Below are 26,954 nucleotides of genomic sequence, written 5' to 3'. Positions count from 1 at the left end.
TCCTCTTTAGTCCGTGCCAAAATGAATGACTCATTTCCTTATTTGAAAATAATTTACTTTTATGCAATGATTTATAGCCATACAAAATATATGTGACTCATTTTATATTACAAGTTCAAAAGTCTTATCTCTTTTATTAAACTCTGTGCCCAGTCAAATGGGTTCACATAAATTGAAACAAAGAAAGTTGTTAAGTAGTTGGTCATGTATAGTGTCCCGCATCAGGAAGTAGATACCTATTATTATGTAATCATCATATATAAATAGGGCTGTACAATACTTTAATTAAGCAACAATATTTTTCCCTCATGCTTTCTCACATGGTATCAGAGCATTAGTGAGTAAAAATCGGTTTGCGACATTCCAGCAACATCCGGGAAGAAATAACTCAGTCACCGTGCAATTTTTTGGTGACTTAAGTAATTAATTTGCGTCATCTCACATTTGGTGAGTGTTGTGCACAAACCAACACCACCATTAGACTCAAAACTCTCTAGCGACCAAACCCCAAAAATATTTTCCGGCAACAAAAGCTCCACGCTCCACACGCCTCCCAAATCTGGAATTCCGCCGGCACGTCTGCCTACGCGCTGGCTCGTCTGCCCCATGTGTCATACCTCCTTTTTTCACTACACCCCCGGAAAGGGGCGTAAAGGGAGTTTTTCCAATTAAAGGACAATCGAAACGAGATTTATTTATTTAATTCAGAGTCGCCACTTGGGAGATTTATGGCGTCCCAAGTCACCGGTTGAATCCCGAATCGAGGAAACGATTGACTCTGTATTACAGTCCGCGAACCAGAAATCTGGGTAAGGAACTCTATTAACCCGAGAGAAGGTGTAAGGCATTCCCGAATTCCGTGGTTCTATCACGGTCGCTCAACTGTCATATTCGGCTTCTCTATCTGATTTTAATACGTGTTGAACCTATGTGCAAATTTTAACTTCAACCGCTTTTTATTTATTTTTTAAGGAAAATTGCAACGTCATTAAAGCAAGTCTTGAACCACGTCACATAAATGCACCTGTGGTTTTTGACATATTTTAAAATCGTTAAGATTTAGATTTGGGTCACATAAATGCACACCCAAGTTTAGAAAGGTAACATTATTAACATACGCGCCTACAGAGATTAGCGCGTTATTACTTTGGGGGAAAACCGTGAAATTCGTTAAACGGTCCGTCCTGAAATCAAAGTATTTTTATATATACATTTAATGAGGGCCCCGTAGTTTATTTGTTTATTTAGCGAGGCTCATCTCATTTTTATTATTCAAAAGGCAAACCTAAAAGCTATGGTAATTTTCCTATTTTTACTTGTCTCTAATAATAAAAATAAAACCTAACTAATTATTATCTTTTAAGAAATACTACATCTAGATCTGCAAACTCCAAACAGTCTACGTGAAGGAATCATAATCCAGGCCCAGCACAAACTGGACCAATCGCAGACATGGGTCCAGGCCCCAAACGGATATGCATGTCAGACCCAGGCCTGGGCCATTTATTTCGGCCCTGAAGCTTACACTTTATGCAAAGGGGCTGTCAAGCCCCAGCCTTTTAAATTAAACAACGCTTCAGTTCAATGTGCACAAGTGTTCACTGAAAGTTTTAAACCATCAAGTTTAATGAACTAGCTCAACGAAACGAACAATTATTCTGATTCTATACCCCAGCCCTTATGCAACCAAAATTACCAACTCGAGTTCACGTATCTATCAGATTTAAAGCCGTTGTTCATGCTAGGAATTAACACGGACAATCATGAAAAAGCTTAACTTATTGAGGTGATTAGATATTATACCATGTTATTCGTACAATTAGTCATGTCTAATTTTATACCCATTTGTGATCCCAGTACAGATTCATGGTCATATAATCAATAATCCACAGTCTCTCTAGTTTAATTACAAGACAAATTTCAGAAATTACTAATGCGTATTTGAAATCTATAACTACAAGCTATACTAATAGTGAAATACATAAGCAAATTCATATGGTAGCAGTGCCTCGTCATTTGATTTCATAATCGTTCAGATACATCGAATGAAACTTCAAGGCATTAGAGACAACAAGGTACCTGGAAATATAATCGAGTAGAAGGAAGAGTTAGCAACAGAAGAGCAAACAGCAGCAACCAGGAATTCAAACAGCAGCCATCGCAGTTCAAGACCAATTTTTACCCAGAATCAACTCGACCACAACCCAGAACAAGTTGCAAAACCAATAGCAACAGCAAATATCAAAACGAACAGACTCAATAGAGTTTGAATTAAACCAAAACTTAATCAGTAGACTACTGAACCACTTCAGCAATGAGAATCAGTGTCCTTCGACTTACACCAATGAATGCAATGAAACAATATATTTTTAGTTTTCTGTTCGTAAACTCTCCAGAACTCTAAAAAAAGTTGAATGCCTTAGCTTTTTAAAATGCTGTCTGAGACTGCCTCTTCAAAGAACTCTCAAAAAACCTCCCCTTCCTCCAGGTCTGCCCTGTTTTTATACCCTCAGACAGACCCCATTTCCAGCCTGTTTTAACACTTAAATCATTAAGAAATGTGTTTCTTCCATCACATTCCCTGACAGCCACTACTAGGTGTCTAATTTCATTGTTTAATTCAAAGGTGTATGGGCAATGCTATATTTTAATCAATTCCTTTTAAGCCTCCACATACCATTATATTTTGTTTCCCACTAACTATTAGATTAATGGTTAATTAAGTACTTTACTGACAGCCCACTAGCAAGACCGTTTGCCAAACTTTTAAACCCCAAATTACCCCTAACATTACTGTGATTTACTGTCCTAGTCCAATCCCCTGTACCTCATCAGCTATAACCAATTTCCTTAATCAAAATCAAACAACAACTCAAACTACACAGATTAGATCAAATAGCAAACTGATATTAAACTGCTAAGATGCACATGTATATGGGAATAACTGACTACATTCACAATTCTAAACCAAACCTAGACAAAAATGAATGAAACATTGTAATATCACGAGTTCATATGCAACAAACTGATTGGCAACGGATAGGAAAGAATCAAACAAAACATAATAAGACAATTTGAACCAACAGTAATATCAAACGATCACAGTTTTATACAAGCACTCACTGAACTTGCCTAACTCGAAATGCTCAACAATGTAAAGAAGAAACTAATCCAGAGTGAAACCAAATAGACAGGGGTTCGAGCGATTTCAATTAAATCCAACTAACTATAAAATCCAATTAGTACAGTGATGAAAATCTGGACCAGAAAAAGGTCCAAAAGAGGGGGAAAGAAGTGATTGACGAACATAGCAACGAAACCTAATTAGGCAAACAACAAACAACAATCAAAAAAGAAAAAGGAAAAGAGGAGAAATACCTCAAAATCACAAACCAAATGAACTCCGTTCTCATTGACACTTCGTCTTGGAATTTTGAAGCCAAAATGGACCTTAATCTAGTATTCTCGACTAAAGTCGGTTAAGACCTCAAATTTTTAACTTCATACACAGTTTGAAGTTTGGTTCTTCTAGGGTTTGCCTTCGATTTGAAATTCGAAAGGCTCTAACAAGATTTGGACAGAACCGGGGTGGGATTTGGGACGGGGGTAGCTAGGTGGTTCAGTGGTGTAACTTTGGGGCTGATTGGGTAGGTTTGAGGTTTGAGGTCTTGCCTTCGATCTAAGATTCGAAGCAGTCGGCCACAATTCGAGGGTGATGGTTAGAGGGGTTAGGTTGGGGAGGTCGAGGGATGCTGGGGTGTGAACTTGGTGGTCATTGGACGGATTAGGGTTTGGTTCGATTCTTCGATCTAAGATTCGAAGCGTCTGGTATTGATTTGAGGAAAACTGATTCGGGATTTGGAAAGAGGACGTCGTGGGGAGGCTGTGGTGTAATTTTAGGGATGTTTGGACTACCGGAACCGCCGTGAGGCGATTTCCGATGGGCGGAGGGCGGTGGTTGAAGGCGGAGGGTGTTGGGGCCTGTCTCTATGTTAGAGACGAAGGCGAAGGGGGGTTATGGCTTAGGGGGCGTGGGGTAAGGTTTTAGGAATATATAGTGGGGTGGGGATTTGATCTTGGCCGTTGGATCATTCACGATCAACAACCTGGATTACTTCACTAATGAGAAACGATGTCGTTTGTTTTTGTGAGGGGATCGGGTTAGACCGAGTACCGGGAATGGGTCAAAGACGGGTTACGAGAGGGGTGATCTGGACCGTTCGATCAAAACAAATCAAAGGCCTGGATTTATTGGCCAGATACGACGTCGTTTGGATATATCCAGAGACGGACTGGATTGGGGCGAGTATTGGGCTGATTTTTTGGGTGAGAACTGGGTTGTGGCCAATTTGGCCCATTCCGGTTTCCTTTTCCTAAAATTCTAAATTAAATTATAAACCAATTAAAAAATACTAATTAATTCCTAATAACAATTATCACACCATTAAATACCAACCAAAATAAAATCACACAATTGGAGATTAAATGCTAAAAAATGCCAAGTACATATTTTTTGTGATTTTCATTCTCACAAATTTAAATATTGTTTAATTAATTCCAAATTGTAAAATTAAATCCTAAATGCACATGTAACACATATTTTTGTATTTTTCTTAATTAAAGTATAAAATAAACATGCACAGACAAATACCAATAAATCACAAGCAACACAAAACTATCTTATTTTGAATTTTGGGAGTAGTTCTTTTAGGGCAAAAATCACGTGCTCACAGCTGCCCCTCTTTGTCCAGAAACATGAAGAGTTTTCATGCAAAGATAAAGTGAGCAGATACGAGCGATTTTTGCCCATTCGGCTACTCCGTGTGAAGCATATTTCTGAAAGAGAGTTGACTGAACCTCTGCTTCGCAGGTTTCCTACATATCCCTGGCTAAAAGGGGAATCAGGTCAATGTAGTTCGGGAAGTTTTGGTAGCTGGGACTACCATGGAGCTGTGGATTTACTGTTACTGCTGTTGTTGCTGCTGCCGCTACTTACTGACCTCCTTATTACACCATGTTAACAGAAAACGAGAAGCTAGACTAAACTATAGTCTATGAATTACAAAATCTTATCTAGATCTTCAGACTTGCTCTTGTGTCTCTTGTTGCTTTGATGTCTTGCTGACTGGTGTTTCCTCTGATGCTTCTTTCTTTCTGTCTGGACTCGCAGTCTTCTCTTGATTTTCGAATTTGAATTGCTTATTTCCTTCTTGTGATCTTCGAATTATTTTTTCTTCGAAGCTTGAACTGCCTTCTTCTGACTAGTGTTGCCTCCCTTCCGACTTCTGAACTTTAATTTATGCTGGGGATCTTTGTTGCAACCCTCCGCTCTCTGGGCGGGCTCCTGACTTCTGCTATGACTTAATAAGATAATACCTCCATTCTCCAGGCGGGCTCCTGACTTCAATAAACAACTTAAAGATAATACCTCCATTCTCCAGGCGGGCTCCTGACTTCGACTACAACTTGAAAAATATAACAACCTCCATTCTCCAGGCGGGCTCCTGACTTCAACTACTTAAAATATAATACCTCCATTCTCCAGGCGGGCTCCTGACTTCAACTATTTTTTAAAATATAACACCTCCATTCTCCAGGCGGGCTCCTGACTTCAACAACTTCTTAAAAATATAACACCTCCATTCTCCAGGCGGGCTCCTGACTTCAACTACTTCTTAAAAATATAACACCTCCATTCTCCAGGCGGGCTCCTGACTTCAACAACTTCATAAAAATATAACACATCCATTCTCCAGGCGGGCTCCTGACTGCAACAACTTCTTAAATATATAACACCTCCATCCTCCAGGCGGGCTCCTGACTTCAACAACTTAAAAATATAACACCTCCATTCTCCAGGCGGGCTCCTGACTGCAACAACTTCTTAAAAATATAACACCTCCATTCTCCAGGTGGGCTCCTGACTTCAATAAACATCTTAAAGATAATACCTCCATTCTCCAGGCGGGCTTCTAACTTCGACTACAACTTGAAAATATAACAACCTCCATTCTCCAGGCGGGCTCCTGACTTCAACTACTTCTTAAAGTGCGTTCTATTGTCGTTGTTCCTTCCTGCCTCCTGAACCATTTTCCTTCTAACTTGAATTATCTTCTTTCAGAACTGCTTCCCTCAAAATTGGTGTTTCATTCCTCTGAAAACTGCTGGGGATAACACCAGTGTTTCATTTAAAAATATGTTATTTTCCTCCTTCAAAGACTACTTCCCTTAAAGCTGGTGTTTTCCTTCATCTGGAACTACTTCCCTTAAGACTTGTGTTATCTTCCTCCTGAAATTGCTTTCTTTAAAACTTGTTTTGCCTTCTTCCAAAAACTGCTGGGGATACCTCTTTTCACCGAACTTGTGTTATCTTCCTTCTTCCCCAAGTGGGTACTTGACTTTCCAGAAATTTTCAAAATGAAAGAAAATTTTCTGCCCTAGTTTGACAATCTTTCTTGTGGCATGTCTTTCTGTCATCAATAACATTTCCTGTCCCTGCTTAAAATCAAAGAGAATTTGTTAGTTTAAAACGTGAGGATGCTCCTGCCGGGGACGGTTTTCCCTTTCGCCTTTTTCCATGCTCTGCGTTGTTCGACCATCTTGAAACTTGACTGATAACTTCCGACCTTCTTGATGATTCTGTATTCACCAACCTCTCCACCGTTGTTTTCCACCTTTGCTCCATACTGTCCCTGAAAACTTAGACCAATCCATCATTTGGTCTTACAACGACGTCTTCTTGTCCCATCACATTATCCTCGCCTGTCTTATCCCCATTTACCTTGCACCATGTTGGCAACTGGTAGTTGGCTTTGAAAATCCTTCTTAAAAACAAACTACTACTGACCAAAAAGAAATGGAAAATGATGACTTCGAAAGATAGAACAAGAAAAATCTTTCTAAGCAATTGTTTGAAGAGAAAATAACTTATCTGAATGGTATAACCGATCCCAATGGTCATGTCGTGCATTTTTGGATTAATCAATCCAATCTGTTTACATCAATCAATCTTCCTAATATCCATACTTTGTATTTCAAAGGTCCCTCAACCCATCTTCTTTTTGCCGAAACTACATCTTTATTCTGCCTGACGTCTCGACAGATCCTTTCCATCAAGCTTATCTCGTTTGCTCCTTTTAATTCCTTGTCGCCTTATAGTGCCCTTCGAGGGGTTTTCACTAATAAGACTCTCTCATTTCTCTCAACTTCTGTCGCCTTATGGTGCCTGTAAAGGTTTTCACCGATAAGACTCTCTCATTTTATTTCTCTCAACTTCTGTCTCCTTATGGTGCCTGTGAAGGTTTTCACCGTTAAGACTCTCTCATTTTATTTCTCTCAACTTATGTTGCCTTATGGTGCCTGTGAAGGTTTTCACCAATAATACTCTCTCATTTTATTTCTCTCAGCTTTTGTCGTCTTATGGTGCCTGTGAAGGTTTTCACCAATAAGACTCTCTCATTTTCATTAATTTCCCTGCTTGGACCGGAGTATTACCCTGATACGAATCACCTCTGTTTGCTCGACTCGTCATCTCTCAAAAACTGATCAGAAGGTCTTTCTTTGGACCGTAATGTGGGATTTTGGATGGGATAAGAAAGGGTATCAAAGGCTCAAAATAATTTGACATGGGTTTAAAATTACAACTTTGGAATCACATTTCTTATTACAAATACAACCTCTGCCCCAGTTTCTTGTTTGGGGATCTTTGGATATTTTATGTCACTTTGACCGAGCCGTAAAGCTGCCTACGTACCCTTAACAGAGACCAAGTCAAGTGTAGTTCACACCTGAATTTCCTTGTTGTTATATTTTTTCACTTCTTTTCTTTCTCTTTTTCTTTCTTTTTCGTTATTGATTCCAAAAGAGGGGTATGAAAGAAATAAATAAGGCTCAAAAAGGGGAACAAAGGGTAAAGTGTTTAGATAGTAGAACAAATTGCCTTCGTCATTTCAATCTTCGAAATAATGCCAAATACAAGCAATCAATCAATTATACCAAAGAAATCATACATAATATCTTTTTACTGCATCAGAATTGATAGCCATGTCTATGCATTTTCCTTCGATATCTGTTAAACATAAAGCACCATTGGATAATACTCTGGTTACAATGAATGGCCCTTGCCAATTTGGGGCGAACTTGCCTTTTGCCTCAGCCTGATGTGGAAGGATGCATTTCAGCACTTGCTGGCTCACTTCAAACTTCTGGGGACGCACCTTTTTGTTGTATGCTCTCGCCATTCTCTTTTGATACAACTGGCCATGACACACAGCTGCCAATCATTTTTCATCAATCAAGTTCAACTGCTCCAGACGGGTTTTGACCCATTCATCATCATCAATCTCAGCCTCAACGACAATCCGAAGGGACGGGATTTCAACTTCCGCAGGTATTACAGCTTCAGTTCCATATACCAACAAATAAGAAGTTGCCCCTACTGAAGTTCGGACAGTAGTGCGATAACCCAGCAATGCAAATGGTAATTTTTCATGCCATTGCCTAGAACCTTCTACCATTTTCCGAAGTATCTTCTTTATGTTTTTGTTGGCTGCCTCAACTGCTCGATATGGGGTGGAATTGCAGTTGTAATCTTCAACTGTTGACATACCTCTTTCATCAAATTGCTGTTAAGATTAGCACTGTTATCTGTGATGATCACCTTCGGGATTCCAAATCGACAGATGATATGTGAGTGAACAAAATCGACCACTGCTTTCTTGGTCAGAGACTTGAAAGTTTTGGCCTCAACCCATTGTAAGCACGTGATTTTTGCCCTATATGAGAATTACTCCCAAAAAATTCAAAAATAAAATAATTTTCCTTGGTGTGCAATTTTGTGATATTTTGTGATATTTTTGAAATAATTATTTGTATTTGTCTGTGCATGTTTATTTGTTAAATTAATAAAAAATACAAAAATATGTCGCATTTTGCATGTAGGATTTAATTCTACAATTGTTAGTAATTAAGTTTGTTTTACAAAAAATAAAAATTACAAAAATAGGCATCGTTTGCATTTTTAGCATTTAATGTCCAAATATACAATTTTATGCTTAATTATTACTTAATTGTGCGTTAATTGTTATTGGGAGTTAATTTGCGCTTTTATAACTTAATTTAGTTCTTAATAATAGTTTAAGTATTTTTATAATTTAGTTTTAGAAAAATAAAAGAAGAAAAGAGAGCGAAAATATAAAGAAAGTCGGAATTGGGCCTCTTCTTCAATTTCAAGCCACAGGCCCAAAAAATGGCCCAATCTTCCCTACGACCCAGTCCATTTCGAACTGGGTCGACCCAGTCCATAACCCAAAAGACCCAAACCCCTTTGTCTTACATTTTTACAAAACAAAACAAAAGAAAACCCTAAAAAAGAGCTAAGCCATCCGCCCCCCTCCTATCTTCATCTTCTCCAACCTCCAAGCCCCACCTCCCATGGCTGCCCTTCCTCACGCCTCCACCACCTCAACACACACACACACACACGACATTCTTCATCTTCCATCGTCCCATCGACCCCAACACGAGCAGCAATGGCTGCTTCCCCCCTCCCCCCCCCCGTTTCCCGTTGTCGAAATCAAACGACCATTGGAGTAGCTTCACGTCCGCCATTGTTGCTGCATTTTCTTCCAGTCGTTGCAGCTTCTACTGCTGTTCCTTCGTCATCCATGGAGGTCCTTCTGCTTCCATCTTCTCAACCTCAAGTCCAAACGACCAAGCTGCTCCGTTCTCCAAAACGCAGCAATGAGAGCTGCTCGAAACCAGCCCAAAAACGAGCTCCACCGTTGCTCCGTCGTGCTGTTGTGTCGCTGCGTCTTCAGCTTCACCATTGTTGCTGCTGCTCACGTTTCTGCTCCAGCTGCTTCTCGCCGCGTCCAGCTCCCCGCCGCTGCTGTTTCACTGCAGCTTCTCCGTCGTGCTGATGCCGCTGCTACTGCTTCAAAGTTCTTCTTCAATGCAAGCTTCGTCTTCTTCGTTTCGTCAAAGTTCGAAGGGCCCGGACAGATTTGTTTACAATCGAGTTCGTCGTTGATTCATCTCCGGTTAGTTAGTTCTAAGTTTTATTTTTTGTCCATATTTCGTTTTTATATTTCTCAAAGTTAAAATCGTTAAATATTTGATTCTTGTTTTGTTCGTTGTTCATCGTTGAAATAATTTTCTAGTTTGTTCATATGTTTTGATTGACTTAATTTTCAGATTTCAAATGGAAATTAAATTAGTGATTTTTCATGTTTATTTCATGTTTGTTTTATTGTTTAGGTAAAAGTTGTTAGTTTAATGTTGGTGAGATACAAATTGAAGTTTAATTAATTATTTCTTCAATTTGTTTCATGTGTTTTATGTATTTTTAGAAATTGTTAATATTGTTAAGTTCAAGTTTAAGTTCATAATTGTTTCTTCGTCGATCTTGTTATTTGTCTAAAAGAATTTAGTTGTAATAGGGAAATATGTTGGTTTAATCGTTTGAATCCATCATGTTTGATGTTTAAAATAGATTTAATTCATGTTCATACTTTGTTTGATTGTTCTTGAATCCGAAATTTGTATAGCTTGATTTCTTGTTTACCATTTATGATTATTTCTTGAATTTGTCTCATAATCTTATTTAAAGTTTAATATAGGAATTGTTTGTTGTAATGTTGTTAGAGTTGATTTTAAGTTCAATATTATTGAATTTAGAAATCTAAATATACTTGTTTGATTGTTGTTGTTGAATCTGAAAATAGGTTTGTTTGTTGCTAAAAATATTGTTCAATCAAATTTTAGTTGTTCTTTGTTGTTCAATTTGTGTTCATATGATTTGTTGTTGAAATCATGTTCATGTGATTTGTTGTTGAAATGTTGAAGAAATCATGTTCATGAGATTTGTTGTTTGAATTTATGTAGAAATTGGTCGTATTGGCTATATTTTGATTGAGTTTGATTAATTGATTTGTTATAGCTGATGGGGGTAATTTGGTAAATTGCAGTACGTTTAGGGTAAAATAGTAATTGCAATAAGGTCGGAGGGGTAGCTTAGGAATTGTACATTTTTGTAATTTTTTATGTGAAGCATGGAGGACAAAATGTAATGGGGTGGGTTGTGATATAGTTGTTTAATATAAAGGGGGAACAAGACAAAATTTAGTGGGGATGAATCTTGTATTTGTTTATGTTAGGCATGGGGGACAAAATGTAATGGGGTGGGGTTGATATATTTATTTAATGTAATGGGGGTGAGTGGGAAGATAATGGGTTTGGTAGGAGAAAGTGGTTGATTTTAATTGATTTTGGGAATGTGTTATATATAGAGAGGTCTTGATACAAAAGAGGGGGGACAGATTGAGAACGAGAGAAAAACGAATATGAAATAAGAGAATAAAAAGAGACAGAACAGAAAAACACAAAGGGGGAGAAAAAAAGAGCTGAATATTTAAGAGAGAGAAAAATTCCGAAAAATATTCAAACTTTCAAATAAACTAAAAAAAAATCTTATGCTTTCATTCATTGTTTTGAAATCAGCATTAATTGTTGTTGTTTCATAAAAGTTGGAAGCATTTGTTTTGGGATTACTACTCCACCGGTCTGTTACTGGGTTGTTACTGTTGCTGGGCTGTTGTTGTTGTGTTGTACTGTTATTACTGCTGTTGATTCTCATCTTCATTTTCTTTTACTTCCAATATCAGGTACACATCTGACATGCTGGTTATTGTAATCCGAATATGAAGCATGAATACGAAAAATGAAGAGTTGAAATTCTGAATTAGCTTTAATTATATTCTGAATTTTATTTGTATGTATAATTTATTTAGTTTGCAAAAAATCAGAATCGTGTAGCTATTTAATACATATAGTGGAACATCCGACGATAGCTTAACGATTGAACTATCTATATATTGCCAAACAATAAATAAATGGTGTAGTAACTCCGTCAAGTAAAAATCAAACGAATAGGCCATCTAGTAGGAACTTGGTAGAAATATTGTTTAGTCAAATAATATTTGTTAATTTCAGCATATAAATGGTCTAGGATTAAAATTAGATTGCTAAGTTTTTTTTTAATTTGACAAACTGATAGCATGCCTAGTATAATGTAACTAGGTAATAACATGTGAATAAGACGGCCCAGGTTTAGTTTTATGTCATACACGTTGGGCCTGGGCCTGCAGTGACGACGGACTGTCATGTTTGCATCATTTTCAAATTTTATGAATCATATTCAAAATTCATCTATAACAACTCAAGCATGTAAATAAATTAAGATATTTTTTCTTTTATTTTGTAGAGACAGATTTCAATAGAAGGATGTAGGTATTTTAGGACTGTCCTTTTAAAAATAAAATGAGACGAGCCTCGCTTAATAAAATGTATAGATTGCGGGGCCCTCATAAAATGTTTAATTAAAATTAATTAGACTTTGGGATGAGCCGTTTAGCAAAATTCCACGGCCTTACCCAGAAATAATAACACGCTAACTGCTTTAGGCGCGCATTTTAATAAGCTTACTTTCTTAAATTCGGGTGTGCATTTATGCGACCCAAATCCAAATCCCAAAACATTGAATAAAAATACGTTCCGGATCGCGGGTGCATTTTATGTGACGCAATCCAAAGACATGTTTTTTAAACGATGTTCCCATTTTTTTTAAAAAAAATATAATGATAAAAGCGGTAAAAAGATAAAATTTGCACATGAACTCATAATTGTATAAAACTCAGATATTTAAGCCAAATATGACAGTTGAGCGACCGTGCTAGAACCACGGAACTCGGGAATGCCTAACACCTTCTCCCGGGTTAACAGAATTCCTTATCCGGATTTCTGGTGCGCAGACTGTAATACAGAGTCATTCCTTTCCTCGATTCGGGATTAAAATTGGTGACTTGGGACACCCTAAATCTCCCAAGTGGCGACTCTGAAATAAATAACTAAATCCCGTTTCGACTGTCCTTTAATTGGAAAAAACTCCCTTCACCCTTCGCGGGGGCGGAAAAAGGAGGTGTGACAGCTCTGGCGACTCTGCTGGGGAACGAACCTAGAATCTCTGGTTTCGCAGGGTTCAAGAATTCGAGCTTAAAATAACTATTATGGTTGGCTTTGTTTGTTATCAGATTATTTTACGTATTCATGCTTAATGTGCTAAATGTTGATTTTTACCGCTTTAATATTATCTTAATTGTGCATATAAAACTGCTATGAAACCTTTCTTCCTTCTGAGTCTTCTGAATTTATGGTGCACACGTGCGCATGGCCCACCTTTCTGTTAGAAGTCATACCAAATAAGACGAAGTTGGGACAAGTAACTAGGCCGGGTAGACTTTCGTGCTCCCGGTACGTTGCCCCCACTTCGACTCAAGCTGTCCACTTGGGTAAGCCAGGGCTAGAACAGTATACCAAAGCTTTTTCACTTAGAATAACTCAGCTTCATGCCGGATCCCTAGTAGGAACGTTTGTTTGCATCATGTGCATTTGACTTAGGAGACTCAGCACAGGGGTTGGGTCCGTCTAGGACTAGCAACCTGAAATGAAAAGACCATCCTGATGCATCCTATCTGTTTTCCGTGCATTTATTTGTCTCACGCCCGCATGCTGACCGGTTTTTGAATATCAGGAATATTGTGAAATTGGAAAAAAGAAATAGCGGTTAGGGAGTTATTTGTTTATTTTTGAAAAACCCAATGCCCAAATACTGTCGAAACCCTGCCGAAATTTTGAGAAAATGAAAAAAAATGTTTTATTAGTTTGTTTTACTAAAAGCAAAGGAAAAAAAATAAAAAAAAGTCGTTGTTGTGTCTCGTTTTCAAAAATAGAAAAGGAAAATAGTTTGTGTTGCCATGGAAAATGAATGAATTTTTTTTTTTAAAATAGTTCAGTTTATTAACCCGAACTACGCCGGTTTGATTCTCACCGGATGTGAGATACGTAGGCAACCCTCATCGGGTCCAACCCCCTTTTTTTGCTAAAATAGCCAAAAACCAATAAATAAATAAAAAATATATGTCAAATTTTAATTTTGTCATAAAGGAGTCGGGTGACGCTGTTTTATCAAGACATAGCCGAATGTTCTCGGAAGGGACGCCGGAAGGCTGACTTTGCATAAACAGCCACCTTTGGGTCATTTTTTAAAATTTGGTCCGATTGACCCACACAGCCTTAAAAATCTTCGTCCTCGAGGCGTTGAAAGGCCGTGTTTGCAATATTGAGTTTTCTAATTTGAAAAATGATAAAAAGAGTCATAAAGAAGTCGGGTGATGCTGTTTTATCAAGACATAGCCGAATGTTCCCAAAAGGGACGCCGGAAGGCTGACTTTGCATAAACAGCCACCTTTTGGGTCATTTTTTAGGATTTTGGTCCAGTTGACCCACACAACCTTAAAAATCTTCGTCCCCGAGGCGCTGAAGGGTCGTGTTTGCAACACCACGTTTTCATTGTAATTTGAAAAAAAAAACAAAGAGTCAGCGGTCAGGTGAATACCGTTTGGGCTTTTGGTCAAAATAAGCCGAGCCAGCTTCGGCAATATCTTAAACCGTTCTTGCCGAAATAGCCTTAGAGTATCTTTCAATTGTCGAAAGGTTATTTTCGTAAAAGAATGGACAAGTTTGTAAAAGTGTCATAAAATAATCCTCTCCGACCTCAAAATTTGGAAGGGCCACATTTGCAAAAATAATCGTTCGGTTGCATTTGTCAAACGGAGAAAGGAAGCTGGCCGTTTGTTTTTGGAGTTTGTAAATCTTTTAATTAGAATATGTGGGTTATTTGATTTTCGAGTTTGTAGGTCATCTTCAAACCTTTGAAACCCAGTTTATTTTAATATGAAAATTGAAAAAAAATTATTAGTATTGTTTATCTTTTATTGGTCCGAACTACGCAAGGTCTGATTCATGCGGGGTCATGATACGTAGGCAATCTCCATAAAATTCGACCACAATGAAAAAAAAATATGAAAAAAATGAAAAAAAAATCGAAAAAAAACAAAAAGAAAAAATGTTGTTAATAATGAGGACCGACTGAGTCCATTCTAACCTGTTTTGCTTTGAATCACAAAGAAAGTTAGGTGGTTGGTTTGTGGTAAGACAGAAATACAAGACCCGGAAGCACACTTTGCGGGGATCAGGCTTGATAACAGAAGCACTCACATCCTATTGGGGACTTGTTGACGGAGGTTGATGATTATTGAAGCTGGTAATGGTCTTGGCAGTATTGATGCAAAGCTCAGTGGCTAAGATGCCAATTTTGACAAAGTGAGAGGACGCTCCGTTCCTTGGTTAGCAAGAGAGAAGCTTGTGGTGGCTTATTTTGTTGTCATTTATGTTGTCCGGATTATTCTTAGGGTTGTAATCCAAATATTGTCTTGTGTCAAACCTTCTTATCTTTCCATTTTGTCATATCAGTTTGTTTAAGTTTTGTCAAGGCTGTGTTAGGATTTTATTCTGCTTGTTTTGTTTGTTTTATTATTCAAACCATTTCGCCAGTAGTCTAATACAAAAGCCGGTCTTTTATTATTTCCAGTTTTCTTTTGATTAGTCCTTTTATCATTTTTATTCAAACGCCGATTCTAGTGACATGACATGCGCACACAGTTTGGGCCTAGTCTATAAAGTTAATCATAAAACCCTGGGAAGGTGATCAAAGCATTTAAAGGAAATAAGAACGGTTTGAGATTATTTGAAGCCCGAGTCATGTGGAACTGGGGCAAGTAAAACATAAAGAAAACCGTTAAATGCAAGATTCGCCAAATTGGCATGAGGGTCGTTCATGAGAATGAGAGTGTCGCCCGACAGTGCTTTAGAAATGAGAAATGAAAAAGCAAGTGTTTAACATAATTGTCAAGTCCAGCACCATCGGAAGACACTATAAATCTATGATCAATTGTGTTGTTTGCACTTGGCATGTGTTTGAAGACTGGAATGACGAAGGCATTTTTGTTCTGCTACCTAAACACTTTATCTTTTGTTACCCCTTTTGAGCCTTATTTGTTTTTCTTTCGTACCCCTCATTCGGAATCAATAGCAACGACTAGAAAATACGAGCCTGAAAGGTAAAGAAGAAGAAAAGAAAAAAAAGGAGAAAGAAAAAAAAATAACAAAAAAGAGAAATGAAAAAAATGAATGATAAAAAAAAAGTCATAATTAAGAAGAGGAATTGGGAACTACGTTCGACCTGATTCCTCAAAGAGGATACGTAGGCGCCTCACGACTCGGTCATAATGGCCATAATGGTCATAATGTGCATAATGTGCATGGTGTAATAAAAATAATAAAAAATAAGTAAATAATCCCCAAGCAAGAAACTGGGGCAAGAGTTGTGCTCGTTGTAAGCAAAATTGGTTCCGAAGGTTGTAATTTTAAAACCCCAAATTTATTTTGTTTTTGAGCCTTTTAATACCCTTTCTTTCTAGCCTATCCAAAACCCACATTACGGTCCAAAGAAAGACCTTCTGATCAGTTTTCAAAGGATGCCAAGTCAGACAAATGAGAGTCTTACCGGTGAACATAACACTCTGTTCCATAATAGAAAGGACTCTAATCTCCAGCAGAGAGAGTCATACCAGCAACACTCCAAATCCCCAACTGGAAAGTGATACAAATGAGAGAGTCTTATCGGTAAAAATCTTCACGGACACCATAAGGCGATGAAACCGGAGAGAAAAACCAAAATGAGAGAGACTTGATGGTGAAAACCTTTTGGGCACTACAAGTCGAATAAGATTGGGAATCAGATGGGAAATTGCTAATTGAAGGTCTTGAAAGACGATTGACGGTAGAGGATAGGCCACATGTGCATGTCATGACCATTAGAGTCGGTATTTACGTTTGATAGGTTTTTATTTATAGTTTCTTTTGTTAAAGAGTCATCTTTTTCCGTTGTCTTTTATTCTGTTCCCTTTTATCTTTTCCTTTCATAGAAATTTCCCCAGTAGAGTCTGTTTGGTCAGAACCAGTGGGAAATGACTTCAAAATAGGCCATCAGCTTTCCAAGATAAGATCTGACTAATACATCCAAGTGGTATAGTCAGCAAGGAACAAGCGCGAGGCCAGTGTCAAGAAAGATATCTCCAGCAAAAGGGAATTGACAAAAGGATCAACGAGTGTCAAGAGGGATATCCTTGCCAAAATCAAAGGTTATTAAACCTCAAGGCCAAGGCCCGTGGACAAACAAGGAGAGCAATGAGCATGATTTGGGCATGCGAGACTAAAAGGTCGGGAAAATGCAAGTTTCCGAGTCATGCCACGAAAAAGGAGGGATATCCCCAGCGGAAAAGGATTAACCCCAGCAAATAATATCATCCCCAACAAGTTTTGGAACGTAGAGCAGGGAAGGAGAAAGGGAAAAGCCATCCCAGTAGGCGTATCACAACCAACCACCGCATTTTAAGCTAACAAATTTTATTTGATTTGAAACAGGTAAAAGAAATGGCATTTATAACGGAAATGCATGCCACAAGAAAGATTGTCAAACTGGGGCAGAAAATTTTCTTTTCAGTTAGAAAATTTTCTGGAAAATCAGGTACCCATTTGGGGAAGAATAAAGATAGCACCAAGGAAGTGGTCTTTGAACCAGGGTTGCCCCCAACATAATAAGTTTCCAATGGAGGAAGTTGTTCCCCAGCAGACAGAACCAAAGAGATGAAACTGGTGTTTAGAAAAAGCAAAAGCCATTGTCATCCCCAGCAGCTTCCAGAAGAATGAAGCATCGATTTGAAGGGATAAAATTCCCAAAGCAGCGTTATCCTCAACAACGTTATCCCAAGAAGATAACACTTTTATCCCCAGCAGTGTTGAGAGAAAATTAAAAAAAAATTGAATTTGAAGGAGGGGAAGAAAGGAGACTCCCACAGTGGTATTATCCCCAGCAAGCAAGAACAAAGCAGCGCGAAGGAAGGAGAAAAGAAAAGAAGAAATTACGAAGGTAAGTTTCTCAAATCATTGATCTTTATATTTTCCTCCTAGGATAAAAGTCCTAATCTGATGAATTTCTTTCCCGATACAATCTTGGTCCGATGAAATTTTTCTCCCAAGATAAGATATCAAATCTTAGTCCGATGAATTTTTCTCCTAAGATAGAAATCTTGGTCCGATGAAATTTTTTCTCCCAAGATAAGATATCAAATCTTAGTCCGATGAATTTTTCTCCTAAGATATCAAATCTTAGTCCGATGAATCTTTCTCCTAAGATAGAAATCTTAGTCCGATGAAATTTTCTCCTAAGATATCAAATCTTAGTCCGATGAATCTTTCTCCTAAGATCACAACAAAATGGACCTAGTTTGACGATTTATCTCCTAGAGTCACAATCTTAGTCCGATGAAATTTTCTCCTAAGATAGAAATCTTAGTCCGATGAAATTTTCTCCTAAGATATCAAATCTTAGTCCGATGAATCTTTCTCCTAAGATCACAACAAAATGGACCTAGTTTGACGATTTATCTCCTAGAGTCAAAATTTTGGTCCGATGGAATCTTTCTCCCAAGATAATATAATAAAATCTTAGTCGGATGAATCTTCTCCTAGGATAAAAATCTAGTCTGATGAATTTTCTCCTAGGATAATTTGAAAAAAAAAAAGAAAAAGTTTGAATTTGAAAAAAAAAAAGTTCTCCAACCTAAAGAAAGGAATGGCATTTTATTTTTAAAGTTGTTGTTGAAATCAGGAGCCCCCCTGAAGAATAGAATGGCGATTTATTGGTTGAAATCAGGAGCCCGCCTGAAGAAAGGAAAGGCGTTTTTAAAAAAGGGTTGTTGAAATCTCGCCATCCAAAGAAAGGAATGGCATTTTTTTTGAAAAGTTGTTGAAGTCAGAAGCCCCCCTGAAGAACAGAATGGCGATGTATTGGTTGAAGTCAGGATCCCCCCTGAAGAACAGAATGGCGATTTATTGGTTGAAGTCAGGAGCCCCCTGAAGAATAGAATGGCGATTTATTGGTTGAAGTCAGGAGCCCCCCTGAAGAACAGAATGGCGATTTATTGGTTGAAGTCAAGAGCCCGCCTGAAGAAAGGAAAGACGTTTTATTTTTAAAAGTTGTTGAAATCTCGCCAACCTAAAGAAAGGAATGGCATTTTTAAAGTTGTTGTTGAAGTCAGGAGCCCCCTGAAGAACAGAATGGCGATTTATTGGTTGAAGTCAGGAGCCCCCTGAAGAATAGAATGGCGATGTATTGGTTGAAGTCAGGAGCCCCCTGAAGAACAGAATGGCGATTTATTGGTTGAAGTCAGGAGCCCGCCTGAAGAAAGGAAAGGCGTTTTATTTTTAAAAATTGTTGAAATGTCGCCAACCTAAAGAAAGGAATGGCATTTTTAAAGTTGTTGTTGAAGTTAGGAGCCCCCCTGAAGAATAGAATGGCGATGTATTGGTTGAAGTCAGGAGCCCCCTGAAGAACAGAATGACGATTTATTGGTTGAAGTCAGGAGCCCGCCTGAAGAAAGGAAAGGCGTTTTCTTTTTAAAAGTTGTTGAAATCTCGCCAACCTAAAGAAAGGAATGGCATTTTTAAAGTTGTTGTTGAAGTCAGGAGCCCCCTGAAGAACAGAATGGCGATTTATTGGTTGAAGTCAGGAGCCCCCTGAAGAATAGAATGGCGATGTATTGGTTGAAGTCAGGAGCCCCCCTGAAGAACAGAATGTCGATTTATATGTTGAAGTCAGGAGCCCGCCTGAAGAAAGGAAAGGTGTTTTATTTTTAAAAGTTGTTGAAATGTCGCCAACCTAAAGAAAGGAATGGTATTTTTAAAGTTGTTGTTGAAGTCAGGAGCCCCCCTGAAGAATAGAATGGCGATGTATTGGTTGAAGTCAGGAGCCCCCCTGAAGAACAGAATGGCGATTTATTGGTTGAAGTCAGGAGCCTGCCTGAAGAAAGGAAAGGCGTTTTCTTTTTAAAAGTTGTTGAAATCTCGCCAACCTAAAGAAAGGAATGGCATTTTTAAAGTTGTTGTTGAAGTCAGGAGGCCCCCTGAAGAACAGAATGGCGATTTATTGGTTGAAGTCAGGAGCCCGCCTGAAGAAAGGAAAGGCATTCTATTTTTAAAAGTTGTTGAAATGTCGCCAACCTAAAGAAAGGAATGGCATTTTTAAAGTTGTTGTTGAAGTCAGGAGCCCCTCTGAAGAACAGAATGGTGATTTATTGGTTGAAGTCAGGAGCCCCCTGAAGAACAGAATGGCGATTTATTGGTTGAAGTCAGGAGCCCCCCTGAAGAACAGAATGACGATTTATTGGTTGAAGTCAGGAGCCCCCCTGAAGAACAGAATAGCGTTTATTTTCAAAGTTTTTTATTGAAGTCAGGAGCCCGCCTGAATAGAGGAAAGGCGTTTTATTTTAAAAGTTGTTGATGAAGTCAGGAGCCCGCCTGAAGAGAGGAATGGATTTTATTTCAAAAGTTGTTTATTTGAAGTTGGGAGCCCGCCCATAGAACAGAGGCATACATTTCAGTCTTTTCATTTCAAGTGTTGAAGTTGGGAGCCCGCCCATAGAACAGAGGCATACATTTCAGTCTTTACATTTCAAGCGTTGAAGTTGGGAGCCCGCCCAGATAACAGAGGCATACATTTCAGTTTTTCATTTCAAGTATTGAAGTTGGGAGCCCGCCCAGATAACAGAGGCATACATTTCAGTCTTTACATTTCAAACGTTGAAGTTGGGAGCCCGCCCAGATAACAGAGGCATACATTTCAGTCTTTACATTTCAAGCGTTGAAGTTGGGAGCCCGCCCATATAACAGAGGCATACATTTCAAGATCAAGTCATAGGACAATAAAACAGAGGGTTACAACAGGAATCCCCAGCAGGAAACAATAAAAATCCCCAGCACCGGGAAGCAGAAGGTTGCAACAAGAGGTCCCAGCACAAACTCAAGTGCATGTGTCAAAAGGAAGAAAAGCATCGGAAGAAAAGCACCGGAAGAAACGCAAGCAGACAAGAAAGCAAGGCAACAAGAACAAATTAAAGTCTAGCCTAGTTTCTTGTTTTCTTTTAAGCACGGTGTAACAAGGAGATCGGTAAGCAGTGGTAATAGCATGCAACAACAGTAACATTGCAGTCTCACGGTAGTCCCAGCTACCAAAACTTCCCGAACTACATTGACCTGATTCCTGTTTAACCCAGGATATGTAGGAAACCTCTGAAGCAAAGGTTCGGTCAAATCTTTTTAAAAAAAAATGCTTCATACGGAGTACTCGGATGGGCAAAAATCTCTCGCTTTATATTTGCACGAAAACCCTTCGTGTCTTCGGGCAAAGAGGGGCAACTGTAAGCACGTGATTTTTTCCCTATATGAGAATTACTCCCAAAAAATTCAAAAATAAAATAATTTTCCTTGGTGTGCAATTTTGTGATATTTTTGAATAATTATTTGTATTTGTCTGTGCATGTTTATTTATTAAATTAATAAAAAATACAAAAATATGTCGCATTTTGCATGTAGGATTTAATTCTACAATTTTTAGTAATTAAGTTTGTTTTACAAAAAATAAAAATTACAAAAATAGGCATCGTTTGCATTTTTAGCATTTAATGGCCAAATATACAATTTTATGCTTAATTATTACTTGATTGTGCGTTAATTGTTATTGGGAGTTAATTTGCGCTTTTATAACTTAATTTAGTTCTTAATAATAATTTAAGTATTTTTATAATTTAGTTTTAGATAAATAAAAGAAGAAAAAAGAAAACAAAAATACAAAAAATCGGAATTGGGCCTCTTCTTCAATTTCAAGCCACAGGCCCAAAAAATGGCCCAACCTTCCCTATGACCCAGTCCATTCCAAACTGGGTCGACCCAATCCATACCCAAAGACCCAATACCCCTATTATCTTACATTTTTACAAAACAAAACAAAAGAAAACCCTAAAAAAGAGCTAAGCCATCCCCCCTCCTATCTTCATCTTCTCCAACCTCCAAGCCCCACCTCCCATGGCTGCCCTTCCTCACGCCTCCACAACCTCAACACACACACACACACACGACATTCTCCATCATCCAATCGACCCCAACACGAGCAGCAATGGCTGCTTCCCCCCCCCCCCCCCCCCGTTTCCCGTTGTCGAAACCAAACGACCATTGGAGCAGCTTCACGTCCGCCATTGTTGCTGCATTTTCTTCCAGTCGTTGCAGCTTCTACTGCTGTTCCTTCATCATCCATGGAGGTCCTTCTACTTCCATCTTCTCAACCTCAAGTCCAAACAACCAAGCTGCTCCGTTCTCCAAAACGCAGCAATGAGAGCTGCTCGAAACCAGCCCAAAAACGAGCTCCACCATTGCTCCGTCGTGCTGCTGCGTCGCTGCGTCTTCAGCTTCACCATTGCTGTTGCTACTCATATTTCTGCTACAGCTGCTTCTCGCCGCGTCCACCTCCCCGCCGCTGCTGTTTCACTGCAGCTTCTCCGTCGTGCTGATGCCGCTGCTACTGCTTCAAAGTTCTTCTTCAATGCAAGCTTTGTCTTCTTCGTTTCGTCAAAGTTCGAAGGGCCCGGACAGATTTGTTTACAATCGAGTTCGTCGTTGATTCATCTCCGGTTAGTTAGTCCTAAATTTTATTTTTTGTCCATATTTCGTTTTTATATTTCTCAAAGTTAAAATCGTTAAATATTTGATTCTTGTTTTGTTCGTTGTTCATCGTTGAAATAATTTTCTAGTTTGTTCATATGTTTTGATTGAATTAATTTTCAGATTTCAAATGGAAATTTAATTAGTGGTTTTTCATGTTTGTTTTATTGTTTAGGTAAAAGTTGTTAGTTTAATGTTGGTGAGATACAAATTGAAGTTTAATTAATTGTTTCTTCAATTTGTTTCATGTGTTTTATGTATTTTTAGAAATTGTTAATATTGTTAAGTTCAAGTTTAAGTTCATAATTGTTTCTTCGTCGATCTTGTTATTTGTCTAAAAGAATTTAGTTGTAATAGGGAAATATGTTGGTTTAATTGTTTGAATCCATCATGTTTGTTGTTTAAAATAGATTTAATTCATGTTCATACTTTGTTTGATTGTTCTTGAATCCGAAATTTGTATAGCTTGATTTCTTGTTTACCATTTATGATTATTTCTTGAATTTGTCTCATAATCTTATTTAAAGTTTAATATAGGAATTGTTTGTTGTAATGTTGTTAGAGTTGATTTTAAGTTCAATATTATTGAATTTAGAAATCTAAATATACTTGTTTGATTGTTGTTGTTGAATCTGAAAATAGGTTTGTTTGTTGCTAAAAATATTGTTCAATCAAATTTTAGTTGTTCTTTGTTGTTCAATTTGTGTTCATATGATTTGTTATTGAAATCATGTTCATGTGATTTGTTGTTGAAATGTTGAAGAAATCATGTTCATGAGATTTGTTGTTTGAATTTATGTAGAAATTGGTCGTATTGGCTATATTTTGGTTGAGTTTGATTAATTGATTTGTTATAGCTGATGGGGGTAATTTGGTAAATCGCAGTACATTTGGGGTAAAATAGTAATTGCAATAAGGTCGGAGGGGTAGCTTAGGAATTGTACATTTTTGTAATTTTTTATGTGAAGCATGGGGGACAAAATGTAATGGGGTGGGTTGTGATATAGTTGTTTAATATAAAGGGGGAACAAGACAAAATTTAGTGGGGAGGAATCTTGTATTTGTTTATGTTAGGCATGGGGGGCAAAATGTAATGGGGTGGGGTTGATATATTTATTTAATGTAATGGGGGTGAGTGGGAAGATAATGGGTTTGGTAGGAGAAAGTGATTGATTTTAATTGATTTTGGGAATGTGTTATATATAGAGAGGTCTTGATACAAAAGAGGGGGGACAGATTGAGAACGAGAGAAAAACGAATCTGAAATAAGAGAATAAAAAGAGACAGAACAGAAAAACACAAAGGGAGAGAAAAAAAGAGCTGAATATTTAAGATAGAGAAAAATTCCGAAAAATATTCAAACTTTCAAATAAACTAAAAAAAAATCTTCTGCTTTCATTCATTGTTGTGAAATCAGCATTAATTGTTGTTGTTTCATAAAAGTTGGAAGTATTTGTTTTGGGATTACTACTCCACCGGTCTGTTACTGGGTTGTTACTGTTGCTGGGCTGTTGTTGCTGTGTTGTACTGTTATTACTGCTGCTGATTCTCATCTTCATTTTCTTTTACTTCCAATATCAGGTACACATCTGACACATTGGTTATTGTAATCCGAATATGAAGCATGAATACGAAAAATGAAGAGTTGAAATTCTGAATTAGCTTTAATTATATTCTGAATATTATTTGTATGTATAATTTATTTAGTTTGCAAAAAATCAGAATCGTGTAGCTATTTAATACATATAGTGGAACATCCGACGATAGCTTAACGATTGAACTATCTATATATTTCCAAACAATAAATAAATGGTGTAGTAACTCCGTCAAGTAAAAATCAAACGAATAGGCCATCTAGTAGGAACTTGGCAGAAATATTGTTTAGTCAAATAATATTTGTTAATTTCAGCATGTAAATGGTCTAGGATTAAAATTAGATTGCTAAGTTTTTTTTTTAATTTGACAAACTGATAGCATGCCTAGTATAATGTAACTAGGTAATAAAATGTGAATAAGACGGCCCAGGTTTAGTTTTATGTCATACACGTTGGGCCTGGGCCTGCAGTGACAACGGACTGTCATGTTTGCATCATTTTCAAATTTTATGAATCATATTCAAAATTCATCTATAACAACTCAAGCATGTAAATAAATTAAGATATTTTTTCTTTTATTTTGTAGAGACAGATTTCAATAGAAAGATGTAGGTATTTTAGGACTGTCCTTTTAAAAATAAAATGAGACGAGCCTCGCTTAATAAAATGTATAGATTGCGGGGCCCTCATAAAATGTTTAATTAAAATTAATTAGACTTTGGGATGAGCCGTTTAGCAAAATTCTACGGCCTTACCCAGAAATAATAACACGCTAACTGCTTTAGACGCGCATTTTAATAAGCTTACTTTCTAAATTCGGGTGTGCATTTTATGCGACCCAAATCCAAATCCCAAAACATTGAATAAAAATACGTTCCGGATCGCGGGTGCATTTTATGTGACGCAATCCAAAGACATGTTTTTTAAACGATGTTCCCATTTTAAAAAAATTATAATGATAAAAGCGGTAAAAAGATAAAATTTGCACATGAGCTCATAATTGTATAAAAATCAGATATTTAAGCCAAATATGACAGTTGAGCGACCGTGCTAGAACCACGGAACTCGGGAATGCCTAACACCTTCTCCCGGGTTAACAGAATTCCTTATCCGGATTTCTGGTGCGCAGACTGTAATACAGAGTCATTCTTTACCTCGATTCGGGATTCAAATTGGTGACATGGGACACCCTAAATCTCCCAAGTGGCGACTCTGAAATAAATAACTAAATCCCGTTTCGACTGTCCTTTAATTGGAAAAAACTCCCTTCACCCTTCGCGGGGGCGGAAAAAGGAGGTGTGACACCCATTTGGTGAAATAATCAATGGCTACCAGAATAAATCTATGCCCGTTGGATGCTGCTAGCTCAATTGGTCCAATGATATCCATGCCCCAAGCGATGAAGGGCCATGGCGCTGACATTGTGCGCAGTTCCGATGGTTGAGAATGAATCAAATCTCCGTGTATCTGGCACTGATGACATTTGCACACAAAACTAATACAATTTCGCTCCATGGTGAGCCAATAATAACCTGCTCGGAGAATTTTCTTTGCCAACACATATCTGCTCATATGTGGTCCGCAGACTCCTGAATGTACTTCGGACATGACAGACGTAGCTTGTCTAGCATCTATGCATCTTAATAATCCCAGGTCTGGTGTTCTTTTGTATAAAACTCCTCCACTCAAGAAAAATCCGCTTGCCAATCGTCAAATTGTTCTCTTTTGATCCCCTATGGCTTGCACTGGGTATATCCCCATTCTGATGTATTCCTTGATATCATGGAACCACGGTTCGCCATCAAATTCTTCTTCAATCATGTTGCAGTAAGCATGCTGATCTCGTACTTGAATATGCAAAGGATCGACATAGGCTTTGTCCGAATGGTGCAGCATTGACGCTAGGGTAGCCAAAGCATCGGCGACCTTATTATGGACCCTTGTAATATGCCTGAACTCCACTGATCTAAACCGTTGACAAAGATCATGCAAGCATTGTCGGTATGGTATGAGCTTTAGATCTCGCGTTTCCCATTCTCCTTGAATTTTATGTACCAGAAGGTCCGAGTCTCCCAAGACTAGAACTTCCCGAACATTCATGTCTGCAGCTAGCCTCAAACCCAAAATGCATGCTTCGTACTCAGCCATATTGTTGGTACAATAAAACGAAGCTGAGCTGTAACAGGAGAGTGATGCCCTGTTTCAGAAATAGGCACAACTCATATTCCGACTCCTTTCATGTTAGCAGCCCCATCAAAGAAAAGTTTCCAGCTTGGTTTTTCGGCCTGTTCTAGTTCATCAATATGCATCACCTCTTCATCAGGAAAATAAGTCCTCAGTGGCTCATACTCTTCATCGATCGGGTTCTCGTCCAATGCTTAGGCTTTCATCGCAGTCCGAGTCATATAGATTATGTCAAACTCTGTGAGCAAAATCTGCCATTTTGCAAGTCTTCCTGTCGGCATAGGCTTTTGAAAGATATACTTCAACGGATCCAAACGCAAAATGAGGTAGGTAGTGTAGGATGACAAATAATGTTTCAATTTCTGTGCCACCCAAGTTAGGGCGCAACATGTCCTTTCCAGGTGAGTGTACTTAACCTCATAAGCTGTGAACTTTTTGCTAAGATAATAGATGGCTTTTTCTTTCCTGCCGGTGACGTCATGCTGCCCCAGTACACAACCAAATGAGTTTTCCAAGACTGTCAAGTAAAGAATCAAAGGTCTCCCTGGTTCTGGCGGAACCAGCACAGGTGGGTTTGTCAAGTAACCTTTTATCTTATCAAATGCTTCTTGACACTCATCAGTCCACTTGATCGCAGCGTCCTTCCTCAACAAATTGAAAATA

Source organism: Nicotiana sylvestris, chromosome 7 (assembly GCF_000393655.2).
Source record: "Nicotiana sylvestris chromosome 7, ASM39365v2, whole genome shotgun sequence".
Lineage (NCBI taxonomy): Eukaryota > Viridiplantae > Streptophyta > Magnoliopsida > Solanales > Solanaceae > Nicotiana > Nicotiana sylvestris.
Note: the sequence above shows the minus strand (reverse complement) of the source record.